At 37.4% G+C, this 16943-nt stretch overlaps 1 protein-coding gene across 3 annotated transcripts in view; it reads left to right on the top strand.

Annotated features, from left to right (window-relative positions):
* Window positions 1–16943, top strand: part of TBL1X (transducin beta like 1 X-linked) — a 345971-nt gene that overhangs the window by 196752 nt on the left and 132276 nt on the right. For all 3 annotated transcript variants that reach the window (XM_069072808.1, XM_069072807.1, XM_069072809.1), the window contains exon 4: window positions 8862–8955. The gene's annotated coding sequence lies outside the window, so the exon portion shown is untranslated. The remainder of the gene's footprint in view (window positions 1–8861; window positions 8956–16943) is intronic.

Genomic DNA, 16943 nt, shown 5'->3' with positions numbered 1-16943 from the left:
TCCAAGTCTGAAATCAGAAAGACCTGAGTTCAAATCTAGCCTCAGACACTTACTACCTTTGTGACCCTGGTCAAGTCACTTAACCCTGTTTGCTTCAGCTTCCTCACCCGAAGAAGCAAAAACCACTCCAGTATATTTTCTGAGAAAGCCCCAAATGGGGATTGTAAAGGGCAGGATGCAACTGAAAGACTCGACAACAAGAAGACATAGATTTGAATTTTGGAACCTTGGATTCCTCATCTATAAAACAGGAATGATAATAATAGCTCTTTCCTCACTGGATTGTTGTGAAGAACAAATGAGATCATAGAATATTAATAAATAATCCAATGAGATAATATCTAGTAAAGCTTTTGCAAACCTTAAAAGAATTATGTCAATGTCAGCTATTGTTATCATTAACAGTTTCCCACTGCTCTCACCTTAGATCAGGCCGTCATCACTCCTCACCTGAATTATTATAATATTCTCCCAGCAGATGGTCCTGCTTCCATATTCTCTGCTTTTCATCCCAGTCTTAACAACACTGCTACAATGATGTTGGCATTATGTACATCTCCTCATGTTGGTCTCCTGCTTTAAAAATGCCTAACAAGTAAAATGGAGACCGTTTAGCCTGCTATTCAAGGCTGTCTGCAGTCTGGATCTCATACACATTTCGAGCCTTATTCATATTAAACCTAATTACATGGTCTGGATATTAAGTAATTGTCCAGCCTTATCTTGCCAGATCCTGCCTCTGTGCATTTAGGGGTTCATGTCACTAGGCCTGGCCCCTGTTTCCTTCATGTTTTCATCTCTTAGTGGCCACCTCAGGTACAGCTTCCTTCATGAAGCCTTCTCTCAACTCTCCTCCACAGTCTGCCCCCCTGCCCCGATAGAAATTATCCTTATCTCATCAGATCTCATTAACCACTCTGACTTGTCCTAAGTACTTCTCTCCCATGCACTAATAAAAACTCTAAAATGGAAGACACCCGTGTGCAGTTTGTAATAATAGTTCTCTAGGGTTGCTGCTGGCAAGAAAGATAAAGGACTGAAGATCTCACTTCCTGCAATTAGGGAGAGCAGGTGGGATTTCTTAGACCTGCATAGAATGTGTAATTTTTGTCTTTCTACCAAAGACAAGTGACTGTCATCTGTGTTCAAGGTGCAGGCTTTTCTCTCTCCTTCATGTTAAGGTAAAGAAAATTGAGGAATATCTCTTTAATCTCCAGATTGTCAGAGAAAATGCCGTGTGTTTGTGTGTGTGTGTGTGTGTGTGTGTGTGTTTATCAAGGTTAAAAACAAAGAAGAGAAAAAGGGACCTTGAGGATGAAACTGGAAATCTTGATCAGTCAAGAAATTGAGGGCAAAAGAATATAATAGAAATAAAAGAACCTACTATACACTTAGAACTAAGCAACAAATATGAATCACCCAAATTTTGCAAAGCATTTGGTAGTCCTACGATATTGTTGCAACCAAGATGATAAGAAATAAGATGGATGAAAGTACACTTTCAGAATTGGTTATAGGGCTGAACCCCCAAAATAGTCATGGTTTATTTGGAAACAAAATGACAGACTAATGGTGCAAAATGAAACGTGCATTATCGTACACAGCCGATATGTAGATGTATTTTTCTTGATCTTACTTGTTAATAAAATAAAAGGGAAAGTTGATTTTCTTTAATTTTTCATAAAGTAATATTTATTGAGTACCTGCTCCCATTGTCCCAGCACCATCTAGAACATACAAAGGACGGAGTCCTTGCCCCCTGACATCCCCTGGCTCCTAAACGAAGCCATTAACTGTACTCATACCATGTCAGCAGGTAGACAGTGGGCTGTGGGACTGGTACCAGTGGGGCCAGGTTGAGCCCTGGAACTGGGATGCCTTGTTTTAAGAAGGACATGTATAAGCCGGTCTCTTCCCTCTAGCTAAAAAGTTCCTTCTTGAACTAGAGGAGAGCAAATAAACAATAGAATTAGAGTCTGACCATATCTGGGATAGGGGTGGGAATTGAATGCCTCTCTGTAGCTGACTGGGGAGAAGATGCCCCTTCACTGTTGTCAGGTTCTTTCTAGGGGGGTACTAAGGGGTAATGAAAACAATACTGAAATAATGGGCCTAGTCCAGTTCCTGTCTAATGAGAAAACGTTATTTAGTTATGGGAATTGTCAAAAAACTTATTTTGCATTTTTTGAACCTAGCCCTGCAATGGCTAGGAAATTAGACCACCTCTACCTGCTGCTTAGATACCCTTAACTAAGGACCTAGGTTATGCTGACTATGTACCCTGTCGACTCTGAAGATTGGTACAAGGACTTTTCTCAAAGTTGTGTATCTCTGAAGCAGTCTGTATGTTTTGTCTGAAAACTGGCCACATACTGGTTAATCAATTATTGTTTCCAAGTTTCTTTGATTGTTTGCAGACACTTTGGGGGAGCGGGACACCTCTTTTTCTGCTTTCAGGGAATTGTATTTGTTTGCTCTTCCCCTCCCAATTTGGAAAGTCCCTAATCTTTCTCCTAATTAGAAAGCAAATTACCTAATTTTGTATCCTGGTTAATTATTTTTTAATTAACTTATCTTATTTAATTAATTGTTTTTAATGCGTAAAAATCTCTCTCCCATTATATCCAGGGTCCAATGCCAAAACTAAGGAAGGCCTGGTCCCAGTTTGTTAGGCAGTTGACATCCATGGCTTAATAAATCAGTATGGTTGGAAGTTCAAACCTTTGTTTCCTCAGTCATTTCATCTTTCACCCACCACAATATGCCATTTCAAACTTGAATTAAAAAAAAAAACACAATAAAACCCAAACAAGATTTACACAGACAAAAAAATTTGTCTGTGACAAAAGGTCATCATTTCATACATAATATTCTTTTTTGTTTTTCTTTGTATATTGAAATGATCATATTTTCTGGTGTTTATTGAATTAATAATAAAAAAGAAATGTTTTTAAAATGAAAAATGTTTTAAAGTCGGGGTGAATGGACCGCGAGTTCAATAGGAGTGAGTAGTGTGACGTAGCAGCCACAAAAGCCGCAATGACCATAGGCAGCATTAAGGAGGGACACAGTGTTCTGGACAAGGGAGGTGATAGACCTGTTGTACTCTGAGTACTGTGCTTTGAAGTGGTGTGTTTGCTTCTGGATGCCATGTCTTAAGAAAGACATTTGTAAGCTGGAGAGTATGACTGCAATACATAGTTAAGGCCCTCAAGTTCATGTTGTGTGAGGATTCATGGGATGTTTACCATGAACAGGAGAAAATGGGGGAGAGGCAAGGTAGCAGTCTTCAGTTACTTGAAAGGCATGGCCTATGGGAATGGGATCAGATACATTTTGCTTGGTTGGAGAGGACATAACTAAGGCAAATTAAGGGTTCATAGAAAAATCTTTACTCTGAACATTTGGAGAGTAAGTTCTGACAGGTTCTCTACCATGCTAGAAAGTGTGGTTCCAGCAACAGACTGTCTACTTTCTGACAGCCAGCCGAAGAGAGGCTCAACACCACTTGATTGATGGTTTTGGTTTTGGAAACCTATGAAATGAAGAAGTTACAAAATGGACCTCATTCTTATTTCACACACACCCCCATTTGGGGGGGTCTTTTTGGATCGGGGAAGGCAGGGCAATTGAGGTTAAGTGACTTTCCCAAGGTCACATAGCCAGTACGTATTAAGTGTCTGAGACCGGATTTGAATTCAGGTCCTCCTGACTCCAGGGCTGTTGCTTTACTCATTGGACCACCTAGCTGCCCCAACCCTTTTTATAGTTATAGGAATGAAAAAATGGGGCAGAAGTGTCAAGTCATAAATTTTTTGATTGTCTATAAACCTTAAGAATTGTTGACATTGGAAGTTCAAAATCCTCATCTACTTATGAATGAAAGCTCACGTGATTGGGTAACAATAACTTGACATTCTTAATGCAAATAAAATCAGTGGAAAAATATAAAGGGTATGTACGATCATGCCATTTGTATATAGAAATATATGATAAAGAGAAAAAATGATCAGTCAATACAGAGAGTGGGGGGTTACCTATTCGACTACACATATAGTTCAATAGTATCTAGACAGCGTCAGGAGAATGTGAGATAGGGCCTCTGCTTAGCTGACCCTCTGAGGGATTTACAGAACACAAAACAAGAGTCACATAGGATGGGCAGGTGAGGACCAGTTGTAAACTGTGTTGTTGGATGAGTATTGAACTAAGTTCATAGATCTGTTGGAGCATTAAAAGTTGGAATAAACAAAAGATAGAGTTATTTTATTGCCTTTTTTTTTAGGGAATTTGGTGACTTGCCCAAGGTCACATGGCTAGTTTTTGTGTTAAGTGTCTGAGGTTGGATTTGAACTCAGGTTCTCCAGACTCCAGGGCCGGAGTTCTATTCATTTCGCCACATAGCCGCCCCATTAGAGTTATTTTTAAAACACAGGTGACTGCCTCAGGAAATGAAAGACTTCTTCTCATTTGGGGTCCTCAAACAAAATCCTGGATAACTGCTTACTATGTATATTGTAGGAGAGTATTCTTAAGGCCCTAAATAAAGTCACAATTAAGAAAAATGTCAATATAAAGCTTCGGTTGTATAATTAAGCCTATAAATGCAATTGTATTAGTAATTGCAGTAAGGCAGGACTCAAGATTTAGGAAAGGCATTTTTGTGCTGGAATCAATACTTTGGGGATACTTAAGGAAAGAATAACCTATATAAATTCCTGTAAATTTGTAGGTGAGGGGAGTGACTTTAAACCCATTGAGATAGCCACTGGGAATTTTACTGGGAAAACTACAAAATGAAGTCAGAAAGTACTGATTGGTACTTTGAAGGGGACAGCAAATAAATGATAAAAACTAATACAGTGTTTTCTGAACATAGAAGTAAAATATGCTTACATGCGATTAATAACTGTATCTCTCTTTATTCAGGTGTGAACCTGAATAATCATGCCTTTGAAAAATTTAAAGATCTGAAAACCTTAGTAAATTAAGTTTATAGTGATCAACACTAAGACTGCATAGAAATTATTTCATCTACACTAAAATGAAGACATCATACTAGATTTGTCACCCACTGGGGGCCGGAAGGGCAAGTGATTAAGAAGCAAACATTTGTGTGTTAAGAACATATGTACACATACACAGAGACATATATATATTTATATACTTGTATCTTATAATTTTTGTCCAGTATTGGCCTTCAAGTATGACAGATATTCTGTAACATGGTGGACAAGAGATGACTTTTTCTCCCAGAGGTCTGACAGTTTAATTCTAAACAATATGAAACATGCAGTTATACTTAAAGTCAGTTGTCCCAGGCAAATTAATTTAATAGTGAACTCTAACCAGCTAATGTTTAACCTTAGCTTATTTTTAAAATATTGAGTATAACACATTCTATACTTAGGGAGAAATAATTGCACCTGATATTTCAAAGGATGCAATGATTATTGGGCTTAAAGATCAAATGAGATAATATTTGTAAAGTGGTTCACTGAGTGTCTGTTGCCTAATAAACACTCATTCATTTCCCACATATGGAACAAAGAGGATATCAAATGAGCCTCATTTCTTATTTCACCCCTTTTCATTCTTCAGGGATTAAAAAAATGGGATAGAAGTGTTGAACCATACCTTTTTTTAACTGTCTTTATCAGCATTAACAACTATTGACACTGGAAATATAAAATCCTAATCCAGTTACGAGGAATCTCTTCTCCCATGTGTAGACTATATATTTTTTTCTTCCATTACTTAAAAAAGTTAATGTCTTCTATCTTCAAAAAGCCAATCACAACCAAACAGTCCATTCTTTAAAAGATGATTGCCGGGGGGGTCAAGATGGCGGAGTAGAAACAGGACCTCCACCTGGCTCCTGCTTTCACCTTCCCCAATCCATGTAAAAGGGGATTCTGAACAAACTTTGGAGCTGCAGAAACCACAAAATAACACAGAGAAGCTAACTTCCCGCTGAGGACAGGCCGGCAGCAAGTGGCCACCGCAGCGCTCTGGGAGCCGAGCCCAGGCCCTCGTGAGCCGGAAGTTTTAGCCCCAGGGTGGGCCTGAGCAGCCATGGGCTGGAGGGACTCCAGATCACCAGCAGCTGTAGCTGTTTCCACATTTATCAACACATAGATGTGAAGGACAAAGTGAGAGGTCAGTTCAGTGAGGACTTTGGGACCCAGGAGTTGGGAGTGCATCAGCTTTGGTCCCTGGGGAAAGAAGCCACTGAGATGCTGGCACAGCCAGCCAGCACCAAGTGGCAGCTTCAGCTCCTGGCCTGCAGAGTGTAGGGGGACCAAGCACCAGTCTGAGGGGTAATCGCTCATGCTTTAACCTTCTTGGATCTGGATTGCAGTCTAGGGTGGAGGTCCTGGGGTTTGTGTCCAGCTTGCCAGAGCGGGTGGAGGCTTCAGAGAGGGCAGCCAACTAATACCTCTGGCAGCTGAGAAAACCCCAGCATTTGGGACAAAAGCTCCACTGTCTGGTGGCAGAGTCCTACTGTGGTAAAAAGCCCCAAAGACAAGTAACTGAGTGTCAACATGACCAGGCAAAGGAAGCAAAACAAACAGAAGGATTCAACATTTGACTCCTATTTTGGGGACAAAAAGGATCAAAGCATGGAACAGGAGGAAGACATTGAAGTCAGAACTCCTGCACCAAAAGCTTCAAAGGAAAATAAGAGCTGGTTACAAGCCATAGAAGACCTTATGAAGCAGATAAGAGAAGTGGAGGAAAAATTGGGAAGAGAAATGAGAACAATGCAAGAAAATTATGAAATGAGAGTCAACAGCCTGACTGAGGAAAATAACACCTTAAAAAACAGACTGACTCAAATGGCAAAAGAGGCTCAAAAAGGCAATGAGGAGAAGAATGCCTTAAAAAGCTGAATTTGCCAGATGGACAAGAATCTCAAAAGCTCAATGAGGAGAATCATTCCTTCAGAATTAGATTGGAGCAAATGGAAGCTAGTGGCTTTATGAGAAATCAAGATACTATTAAAGATCAAATCAAGATACTATTTCATTTCAAACAAATGAAAGAATAGAAGGCAATGTGAAATATCTCATTGGGAAAACCACTGACCTGGAAAATAGATCCAGGAGAGATAATTTTAAAATTATTGGACTACCTGAAAGCCATGATCAAAAGAAAGAACCTAGAAATCGTCCTCCAAGAAATTCTCAAGGAAAACTGCCTTGATGTTTTAGAACCAGAGGGCAAAATAGAGGTTGAAAGAATCCACCGATCTCTTCCTGAAACAGATCCCAAAAAGAAAACTCCCAGGAATATTATACCCAGGTTCCGGAATTCCCAGATCGAGGAGAGAATATTACAAGCAGCCAGGAAGAAACAATTTGAATATTGTGGAAACACGATCAGGATAACCCAGGATCTGGCAGCTTCTACAATGAGGGACTGAAGGGCTTGGAATATGATATTCCGGAGGGCAAAGGAGCTGGGATTAAAACCAAGAGTCACCTACCCAGCAAAACTGAGTATCATGTTTCAGGGGAAAATATGGTCATTCAGTGGAATAGAGGACTTTCAAGCATTCTTGATGAAAAAAAAAACCGGAGTTGAATAGAAAATTTGACATTCAGAGACAAGAAGCAAGAGAAGCATGAGAAGGTAAACAGGGAAAAGAAATCATAAGGAACTTATCAAAGTTGAACTGTTAACATTCCTACATGGAAAAAAAAAACAGTAATTGTAACTGATGAAACTTTTCTCAGCATGAAAATAGTTGAAGGGAATAGAAATATATATATATATGGTCATATGAATATCATGTGAATGTGTATATATGTTTACAGGTATACATAGATAGAGGGCACAGGACCAATTTGATAGGAAGGGATGATACCTAAAAGGTGAAATTAAGAGGTCAGAGGAATGTGATAGGAGATGGGGAGAGACAGAATGGGATAAACTATCTCATATAGAAGAGGCAAGGGAAAAGGGTTACAATGAAGGGGTAGAATAGGAAGGCAAAAAGGAATGAATAGGTCAACCTTATTCTCATTGAATTTGGCTTGGGGAGGGAATGAAATACACACTAAATAGGGTATCTCACCCTACAGGAGAGTAGGGGGAAGGGTATGAGAGGGGGGATGATGGAAAGGAGGGCAGGCTGTGGGGGGGTTGGAATTGGAATCACCACTTTTGAAAAGGGATGGTATCAAAGTAGAGAATAGAACAAGTGGGAGGTGGGATAGGAGGGAGGGAAATATAGTTAGTCCTTTACAATGTTTTGTATTACCTACACATGTACTGAACTGCTTATCTTCCCAGTAAGGGTGGGTGACAAGGGAGGAAGGGAATGAATCTGGAATTAAAAGTTTTAAAATCAAATGTTTAATATATACATACTATTATTAATACTATTTTACTTGTAATTGGGAAATAAGAAATATAGGCACTGAGGCATAGAGATCCACCAAGCCCTACTGGAAAAGTCGAAGAGGGTATGGGAGAAGATATTGGAGAGAGTAGATTGGAGGAGGGGATATCCTGTGGGACTGCTATTTTGGGGCGGTGGGGAGAAAATTAGTAACTCAAAATCTTGCGGAAATGAATGATGTAAATCAGAAGGTAATAAAGCATTTGAAAAATGGAAAAAAAAAAAGATGATTGGGTTGAAGTTTAAAAAAAAACAGAAAGAAGGAATGAACCAATCAAATATAGGATTGAAATTCAAAAGTAAAGAATCTAGCTAATATGAAGAATGAAAGAGAAAATTTCAGGGAGTGGGGGTGGAGGGAAGGAAGAGGAGAGGGCCTTAAAATATCAGGGCCATATTAACTCAGAAATTGTTTTTGATGTGTTTTTTTTCCCAATTTTTCATGTGTCACTAGGAACCTCTCCTCCAAGCAGACACTGTGCTGTTCATGTTGTTGGATCCTTGAAGGCTCACTTATAAAACGGTCCACACATGAAGTCACCATAAAGGTAATCAACACAAACCTCTACCATTTTGATCCTTTTTTATTTGACATTAATTTGAAAGATAATTTATTGTGAAAGAATTGTTGTCTTAACTCTTAAGATCCCCAAATAATTTTCTCACATTAGGGTTGTTGATTATACTCTTTGCTGAATCTGGTAGGGATTAAGTCATTATGAGTTATATAGTCAGTTCTCAATTATAAATTGAGAGGTTGGTACTAAAGCCTCTCATTTTTTTTAAAGCCAAAAAGGTTAAACAATAAAATGATATCCAAACTATGTGTGCAACATTTTGCTATGTGGAATACTAGATTAGGTGTTAGGAAGACCTGAGTTCAAATCCAGCCTCAGACATAGTGGCTGTGATCTTGGCACTTAACTTCTGTCACAGTTTCCTCATGAGAATAACCTACCTCTTAAGGCTGTTGAGAGAATAAAATAAGATAAGATTGTAGAATGTTTTTGCAAACTAAAATTATATAAATACTCATTATTATGATTACTGTATATTGGTTCTTCATAGACTTGTTCTTTAAGTGTTTTGTGATTTTTTGTTGTTGTTGTTTTGCTTTTTGGAGTGGCATATGGTGTTAAGTGACTTGCCCAAGGTCACAGTGTTAAGTGTCTGAGGGCAGATTTGAACTCATATCCTCCTGACTCCAGGGCCAGTGCTCTATTCATTGCACCACCTAGCTGTTCCTGTTTTGTTTTTTAATGGCCAGAAAAGTCAGTGATATTTTTGGTGACCCTATAATAAGATCTTACTTCACCGTGGATTTGTTGTTGCTGTTGACTTGTTTTTCAGTCATGTCTGAATCTTCATGACCCCCATTTAGGGTTTTCTTGGCAAAGATACTAGAGTGGTTTGCCATGTCCTTCTCCAGTTCATTTTACTGATGAGGAAGCTGATGCAAACAGGGTTAAATGGTTTCCGGTACCACAGCTACTAAGTGTCTGAGGTCAGATTCGAACTCAGGAAGATGAGTCTTTCTGACTCTAGGCTCTGTGCTCTGTCCATGGTGCTACCTAGCTGCCCCAGGACAGATACATCACATTAATATTGTGAATTGTCATTAATGTGAAAAGTTCCAACTTAATTAATAATGCACGCAAGACTTTAATTTTGGTTAATAGCTGCATTCTGAATTGCTATACATTTTTAATTAGGTTCATAATGATTTATAAACAGATTCAAGCTTAAAACATTTCTGTAAAAGTTTTAGGTTACATTTGGCAGAATTTATTGAGGTATCTAAGTATTATTCCCCAGTGAAAAATTAAATCTTTCCAATGTACTGAAAGAAGTAACAGGTCCCATTCTAGTTGTAAACACAAAAATAAATTTGTGTCAAGGCATGTAGAGCCTAAATGAAGTCTGAGAAAGCTGAAAAGATATGAGGCAGAAATATGGGGTAGAATTTAATATCACATGGACTTTTGTTTTCTGTTCCTTTCACCTTGTTTTTAGCAGAATTTATGATTGTGGACCATTCCTGAGAAATATTGGGTAGATTTACTAAATCAAAGTAGTTTAATTTTGTTTACAGTGTGTACATTCTTCTTACTTACCGTGCTCTTAATACATACTCTTCACAAAGTCAGGAAAGAAAGTCACTTAGATTTTCAAAAGGTAGTAATTCTTGAGTCTAAAACTGCAATTCACTTTGAAAGTTTCTTCACATTACTGTTGTAGTTAAATCAGAAACCAATGTTAATTTTATTATTTGATCTTCCAAAATTAATTGTAACAGATTCTACTGTCAAAAGACAGTCGTAGGAAGTGAAAATTCCCCATTTCTTGCATATAAAGACAGATTGGCCTGGGGAGTGGGGGCAGAAGGGAAGAGGAGGGGGGTTAATTGATAATTTTTTTCTTTTTATACCTGTTACTTCCAGTATACATTCCCCCTTCCTGGAACTCTCTTGTAAGAACTTTTTTTTTTAAACTTAAGCAAAACCAAAGGATACCAAGACTATGTGTACAACATTTTGCCCCATAGTTCTCTGCCTCTTAACTGAGTAATCTAGATATTGAAGGAACCATCAAGGCCCAAGGAGGTTAAGTGATTTGCCCAATACCACACAAGTAGTAAGAATCGGAGGTGAGATTTGAACCTAAGCCCTGTGACTCTAGAGTACCTTTGTCATCTCATCTCTTGAACTGAGCTTGGCCATTACACTTATGAGGGGTATCTAGGGAATAGTTTCATTATATCATTTTAAAATAATAATCACCATTACTTAAAACAACCAACATTTAAATTTAACCAAAAAAATCTAATCATGTGTTATGGTCATTTTTCCTTACTAACAAACATAATTCTGTACTGGAAATTTAGATTTTTTTTTTCTTTTTGGAGGAACAGTTGGCGTTAAGTGACTTGCCCAAGGTCACATGGCTAGTAAGTGTTAAGTGTCTGAGGCCGGATTTGAACTCAGATCCTCCTGACTCCCGGGCCAGTTCTCTATTTGCTGCGCCACCTCGCCTCCTCTATTTTTAAATTTTTAACTAGATGAAAGATACTGATTGTTTTTTTTTGTTTGTTTGTTTTTTAACTGGTGACAAAACTCTTTATCAATGCAGATAGGCAACTTTGGAGTCTTAGACAGCTGTTTAGGGCACTGACTCTCAAAGCCAGTGTGTATGAAAGATACAACTTGAACTTGGCTTATCTACCTCGGTGTATCTGCCAATTCACATAGCCCATCACAGATTTTCTTATGAACAAAATCCCACAGACTGGTAAAAAAAAATTTTTAGTAAAAATTTTTCTGACTTACTTGCAAAATTGGAACATGATCTGGTGCTTCAGTAATACTTTATTAAATTATTATAAATTTATACTTAATTCTTACTTCCTTTTGACTTTTAAATTTCCAACCTGAATTTATATGGACCTAGGTGTTTTCCCTCTCATTTTTACTCAACATTTATACTTATACATTAATTTATATTATATTTTAATATTGTATTCATGTAATTTATGTTGCTTTTATATAAATAATTTATATTGTATTTTTATATTATTTATATGCTATTTCTACAAATACCATTTTAATAAATATTTTTATTTTATTTACTCAGTATTTTTACTTCTTAAGCATTTCCAGACCACTAGAAAGATAGAGGGTAAATTCCACCAATGCAATACTCTGACATCTAACTTTCCCCTGAGGAATAGCTGATACCTTTCCCTAGGACAGTTCCTTTAGGATTCCACGTTCAAAGTCATAGACAAATTGCCTCCGGGTGTGGTGAGCACAGTAACATGTTTTGGCTTATAATTAACATAATGTTATAGTATTATAGTAATTAATGGAACGATTTGTTGCATTCCAACGTTTGTCTGAAGTGATGAGATTTGGTTATCTAGTACAAGTTTTACCCCCAAAAGCACACAACACCCCCCCCCAAAAAAAAAACACCTGAGACTTCTCTTGTAAAGTAGTATGTCTGGTTACTTTCTATAGATCCATATGGCTTAAATACCCTTGTCCCTTTGCCCCTTTCCATCTAAGGACGTGAGATTTCTCCCACACTTCCTGCTCGTACCTGACCTTTTTCCCCTTTGCTCTTCCCAACCCAACCTCTCCAAATGCTTCAGACACCTGATCCTGGGACATCCAATACCTTCTGATATGGACATATCTATAACCCAACATCCTCCCACCTGCAAGAGCTTAGATAACCACTCTGCTGGCTTCTGCCCTCTCATTTTACAGCTCCTCCTCCACTCTATCCCTACCAACTAACATTTCATTAAACTGATAGCAATCTTTTTGCCTCTTGCCCAAGAAGTAACCATCTTACTTGTAGGATGGCATTTAGGATCAGAATTTTAGCCTAGTTACCACGAGTGAATCAAACAGCAGCCAGCATTCTTCACTAAGATTAACACAGTATTTATAAAATCCAAAAGAAATCACCAACTTATTTTGAAAAATATGTCATCATTTATTAAGAAAATTTAATATTTCCACAGGTAAACAAAATTATGTTGTAACAGTATATAAATATCTTCCAGAAGGGTAACATCTTTCAAAGACAGATTGATTACTAAATAGAAAGAAATATGTACAAGATTTTTCATTCAACAAAATTTGTTGTGTCCATATCAGGAGAGTGTGTTAGTATATGGGTTCTTGGCTGAGATATATAAATTCCATAAATTGACTAATTATCTCATCTTACTTCCTAGAGCCATTTTCTTTGAAACAGGCAACATTTTTTTTATCCTTCAGCTTTTGTTGGTCTGGCAGGCGGTCAATTTTGCTACTTGTTAGCAATCCTAATCAAAAAGGCAGTGAGAGGAATAAGTTAAAGTGATTGGTTTAAATATGTTTTCAGATAATAGGAATTTCTGTGATTTCTTCTGTTGATTTATTCTGTGATTATTAAGATCTGGTTGTACTTAAAATATTGAAGGTTTTATTAAAAAAAATAAAAGATGCTGAATACCTAAACACTTTATACTATCTTATAATTTTTAAATGGTCATTAAGAGAACTATAGTGTATGATTGCATATCTCATGCAAATTATCTAAGTAAGTGTTCATTTTCGATTATCATCAGAATTGGCACTTAATTCCTTGAGCTCAGACCCTTGAAAATAAGCTTCCATATACTGATGATTGGGGTGTATGTTAATATAGTACACAATATAATCCAATCTCACAGGGGAACAACCTGTAACTTAAATACTCTTTCAGGCCAAATTAAATGCCACAAATTGTAGGTGAAATCTAATGACAGTGCCCATTAAAATTACACTACCTAAAATTAGACTCCCATTTCAAAGTAAACCACAACAGAGTGGTGACACAGAATTTCCTTCTACAATCTCAGATGTCAGTAGCTGATATTATTATCTGCATCTACATTCACATTTGGGTAAATTGTCTTGTGCCAAGAGTTAAGATCTATATGTGAAGATAGAAAAAAAAATATGCAGGTGCTAGCAGATCCCATGACAAAGAATGGTTCTGAATTTAAAAAAGGTATTTCCATGATCCATAGAAAGAATACTTTCTTGATGTAGTTATGACATTCTTCACAGTACTTTATTTCTTTGTCTTGCTCGGAGTAGTCACTTTATGTAATTAAGGTAATTAATGGCAAGATTTTTTATACTGTACGTGGGGATAAAAACTGATGTCTTCATAATTCTTTTGTCTTATCGGTTGCCCTCTAATTTTCTTAACTTATCTCCAATTTAAGTAACCCAGCTACCTATAAAGAAGACCCACTTAAACTTCTCTGTCACTTTCACCTCTCCCAAAAACGTTTCCTTTTCTGAGTGTTGGAACTGGAAAATGGGAAAGATGCTTATGTTTATTGCCTTTATTGCGATCTAATTCACTGGAAAAACTGCAAACTGGAAATGTAATACCTAGCAGTGTATCCTTGTTGGATACGTTCCATGATAATCATATAATTTGAAGGCACTATGAAGTTTATTGCCAAGAGATGTCATCTGTATTATTATTTGGGGGCTAAGAAGCTGATAGTCTTAGATGAAAAATGACTTAAGTCTTCATGGATAAAAATCAAAGTTTTATCATGGTTTACATCTGTTTGAACTTTTTAATCCATTTACTGGCACAAAACAATATCCACCCTTTTTCATTAGCATTGTTTCATTATTCTCATTTTATGCTTCCTCAAATACTCATTCTTGGCCGGTTTGGAGTTGTATTTTATTTTATTGGTTTGGTATGTGTCAGGAGAAAAAAAGTTATCATTTTCTTACCAGCTAAGAAAGCTAGATTTTCTTCTCTACAGAATAAGCCCTTCCAGAGCTAATTCTCCAGTAGGGAACCTGTAAAACATCCAAAAAATGAGGGAAAAGTTTCAGGGAAATCAAATGGATTTCTTCAGAGAACACCAGCTCATTCTCCTCTTTTCTTCAAAGTCCATTCTAAGAAGGTGCAGAGGTGTTTGCTTTAAACTAGTCCAGCAGGTCTGGAAGGGAGTTATTCATGCACTCTTCTGTAACTCACCTACCTACCAAGGACATGCTTGGGAGCCGTGTGCTCATATCAGGTACTTAAAGATGTGGGCACGGATCCATCCACACCATTTGTGTCAATAGGAAAAATTGGAGAAGAGGTGGGACATCGTTGCCTTATTCCTGCCTCTTTGAATTTCCCAAACAACTTTTCAGTTAGCGGCCACCTGGGGTTGAGGTAGGGGATGTGGTCAAGACACAGCACCGAGATGTGGTTATTCACTGTAGGCCTGGCAGATGTTACTGGAGCTGCAGGATTCAGAAAAAAGAACGTGGGAATCCTATCCGTCTTATGACTTAAAGTGAAGCTGGAACCATAGAGCAGTTGTAACTTCAAGTTGTAGCTTGTAATACAGTTAGTATTTCATTATGCATTTTAAATATTTCCAGATTCTATGAACTATGGAAAAGTTAAATTGCAGAGTGATTTACTTTAATTATGAATCTTAAAACACACATGTGTATTCAAGTACAGTAACACCACTGACATAAATGGTAGCTTACTGCTGGCTATTTATGATTTGGTGGGGAGGGACCTTTTAATTTCTGTATGCTTGGTTTTTGTTTTGGTTATGATAAGAATCAAAACGGGACAAATCAACAGAAGTTACAGCATAGATCATGCCATACATTTAGAACTAGAAAAGAGGTAGGAGGCCAGCTTGTCCAACTCCCACCTTACTTTACAGATGGGAACACTGAGGTTATGTAAGTTAAGTGACTTGTCTAAGGTCACACATCGATTGGTCTATCTAGACTGGAGCCTGGGTACTCTGACTCCAAAGCCAATCTGTTGTGTCAACAGCTATATACGATCTCTTAGATTCATGCTACACTTAAGCACTCCAACAAAAAAAACTTCCCACATTCTTTTTTCTTTTTTAATTAAAAAAATTTTTTTTTAAATTAAATTATTTGTTTCCCACATTCTCACTGTTACAGATCTTAGAGGTCATTTTTCACAATCCTGATTGAGCATTATATGGATAATCAGTCAATCAGTATTTATTTATTCAGCACTTACTACGTGCCAAGCATTGTGCTAAATGTTGGAAAGCAGAATATCAACACTGGTCCATAAGACCTTGGAAAGGAAAGGAGTAATGTATGACAGAAAGGAATTAGCTCACAACAACAACAACAAAAGAACACAGAAAACCATGTCTTGGGTTTAAAATGTGGGAATAATAATTAAAATAATGATAAAAGCAATAATAATTAACCATAGTGCCTCCTATATGCCAGTCACTGTGGTAAGCACCTTACAGTTGTTGGCCTCATTTGATCCAATAATAACCCTGGAAAGTAGATGCTATTATCTTCTTTTTACAGTTATGGAAACAGAGGCAGCCAGGTTAAGTAACTTGATCAGGGGCGCACACGATTAGTGTCTGAGGCCATGTTTGAACTAGGGACTTCTTGACTCTAGGCCTATAATTCTATCCACTGATAGAAAATTAGAGATTTTATGAATGGGGTTTTTTGGTAGGGATAAAATTTCTCTTTATGCTACTTAATAGATTCCCATCAGTATAACAACATACCTCTTTGAGCAGGCAATTTTGGTAAAATGGAAGGACCATTTTTTTTAAACTGGATTCAAATCCTACATCTTCTACTTAATGTTCATGTGACTTTGAACAGGTCTTTTTTTTTCTCTTTAGGCCTCAGTTTCCTCCTCTTTAAGACAAAAGGGTTTATACAATGTTTTTTATGAGGCTGTTAGATGGCACAGTGGATGGCATGCTGGGTCAGGAGTCAGGAAGACCTGTGTTCAAATTTGTCCCCTGACATTAACTGTGAGACCCTAGGAAAATCACTTAACCTTTGTCTCAGTTTCCCTGACTGTAAAATGGGAATAAATGCACTCAATTCCCTTGTGGTGAACATCAAATCTTAATATTTATAAGTACCTGGAACATAATAGATGCTATAAAAAAGCTTATTTCATTACCTACCAGCTTTTTATCCTCTGAATTCAG

This window comes from Petaurus breviceps, unplaced genomic scaffold, assembly GCF_028583685.1.
Source record: "Petaurus breviceps papuanus isolate PSGF00001 unplaced genomic scaffold, PetGlider_PUasm1.0 90849, whole genome shotgun sequence".
NCBI lineage: Eukaryota > Metazoa > Chordata > Mammalia > Diprotodontia > Petauridae > Petaurus > Petaurus breviceps.
Note: the sequence above shows the minus strand (reverse complement) of the source record. Positions and strands in the feature narration are given on the sequence as shown.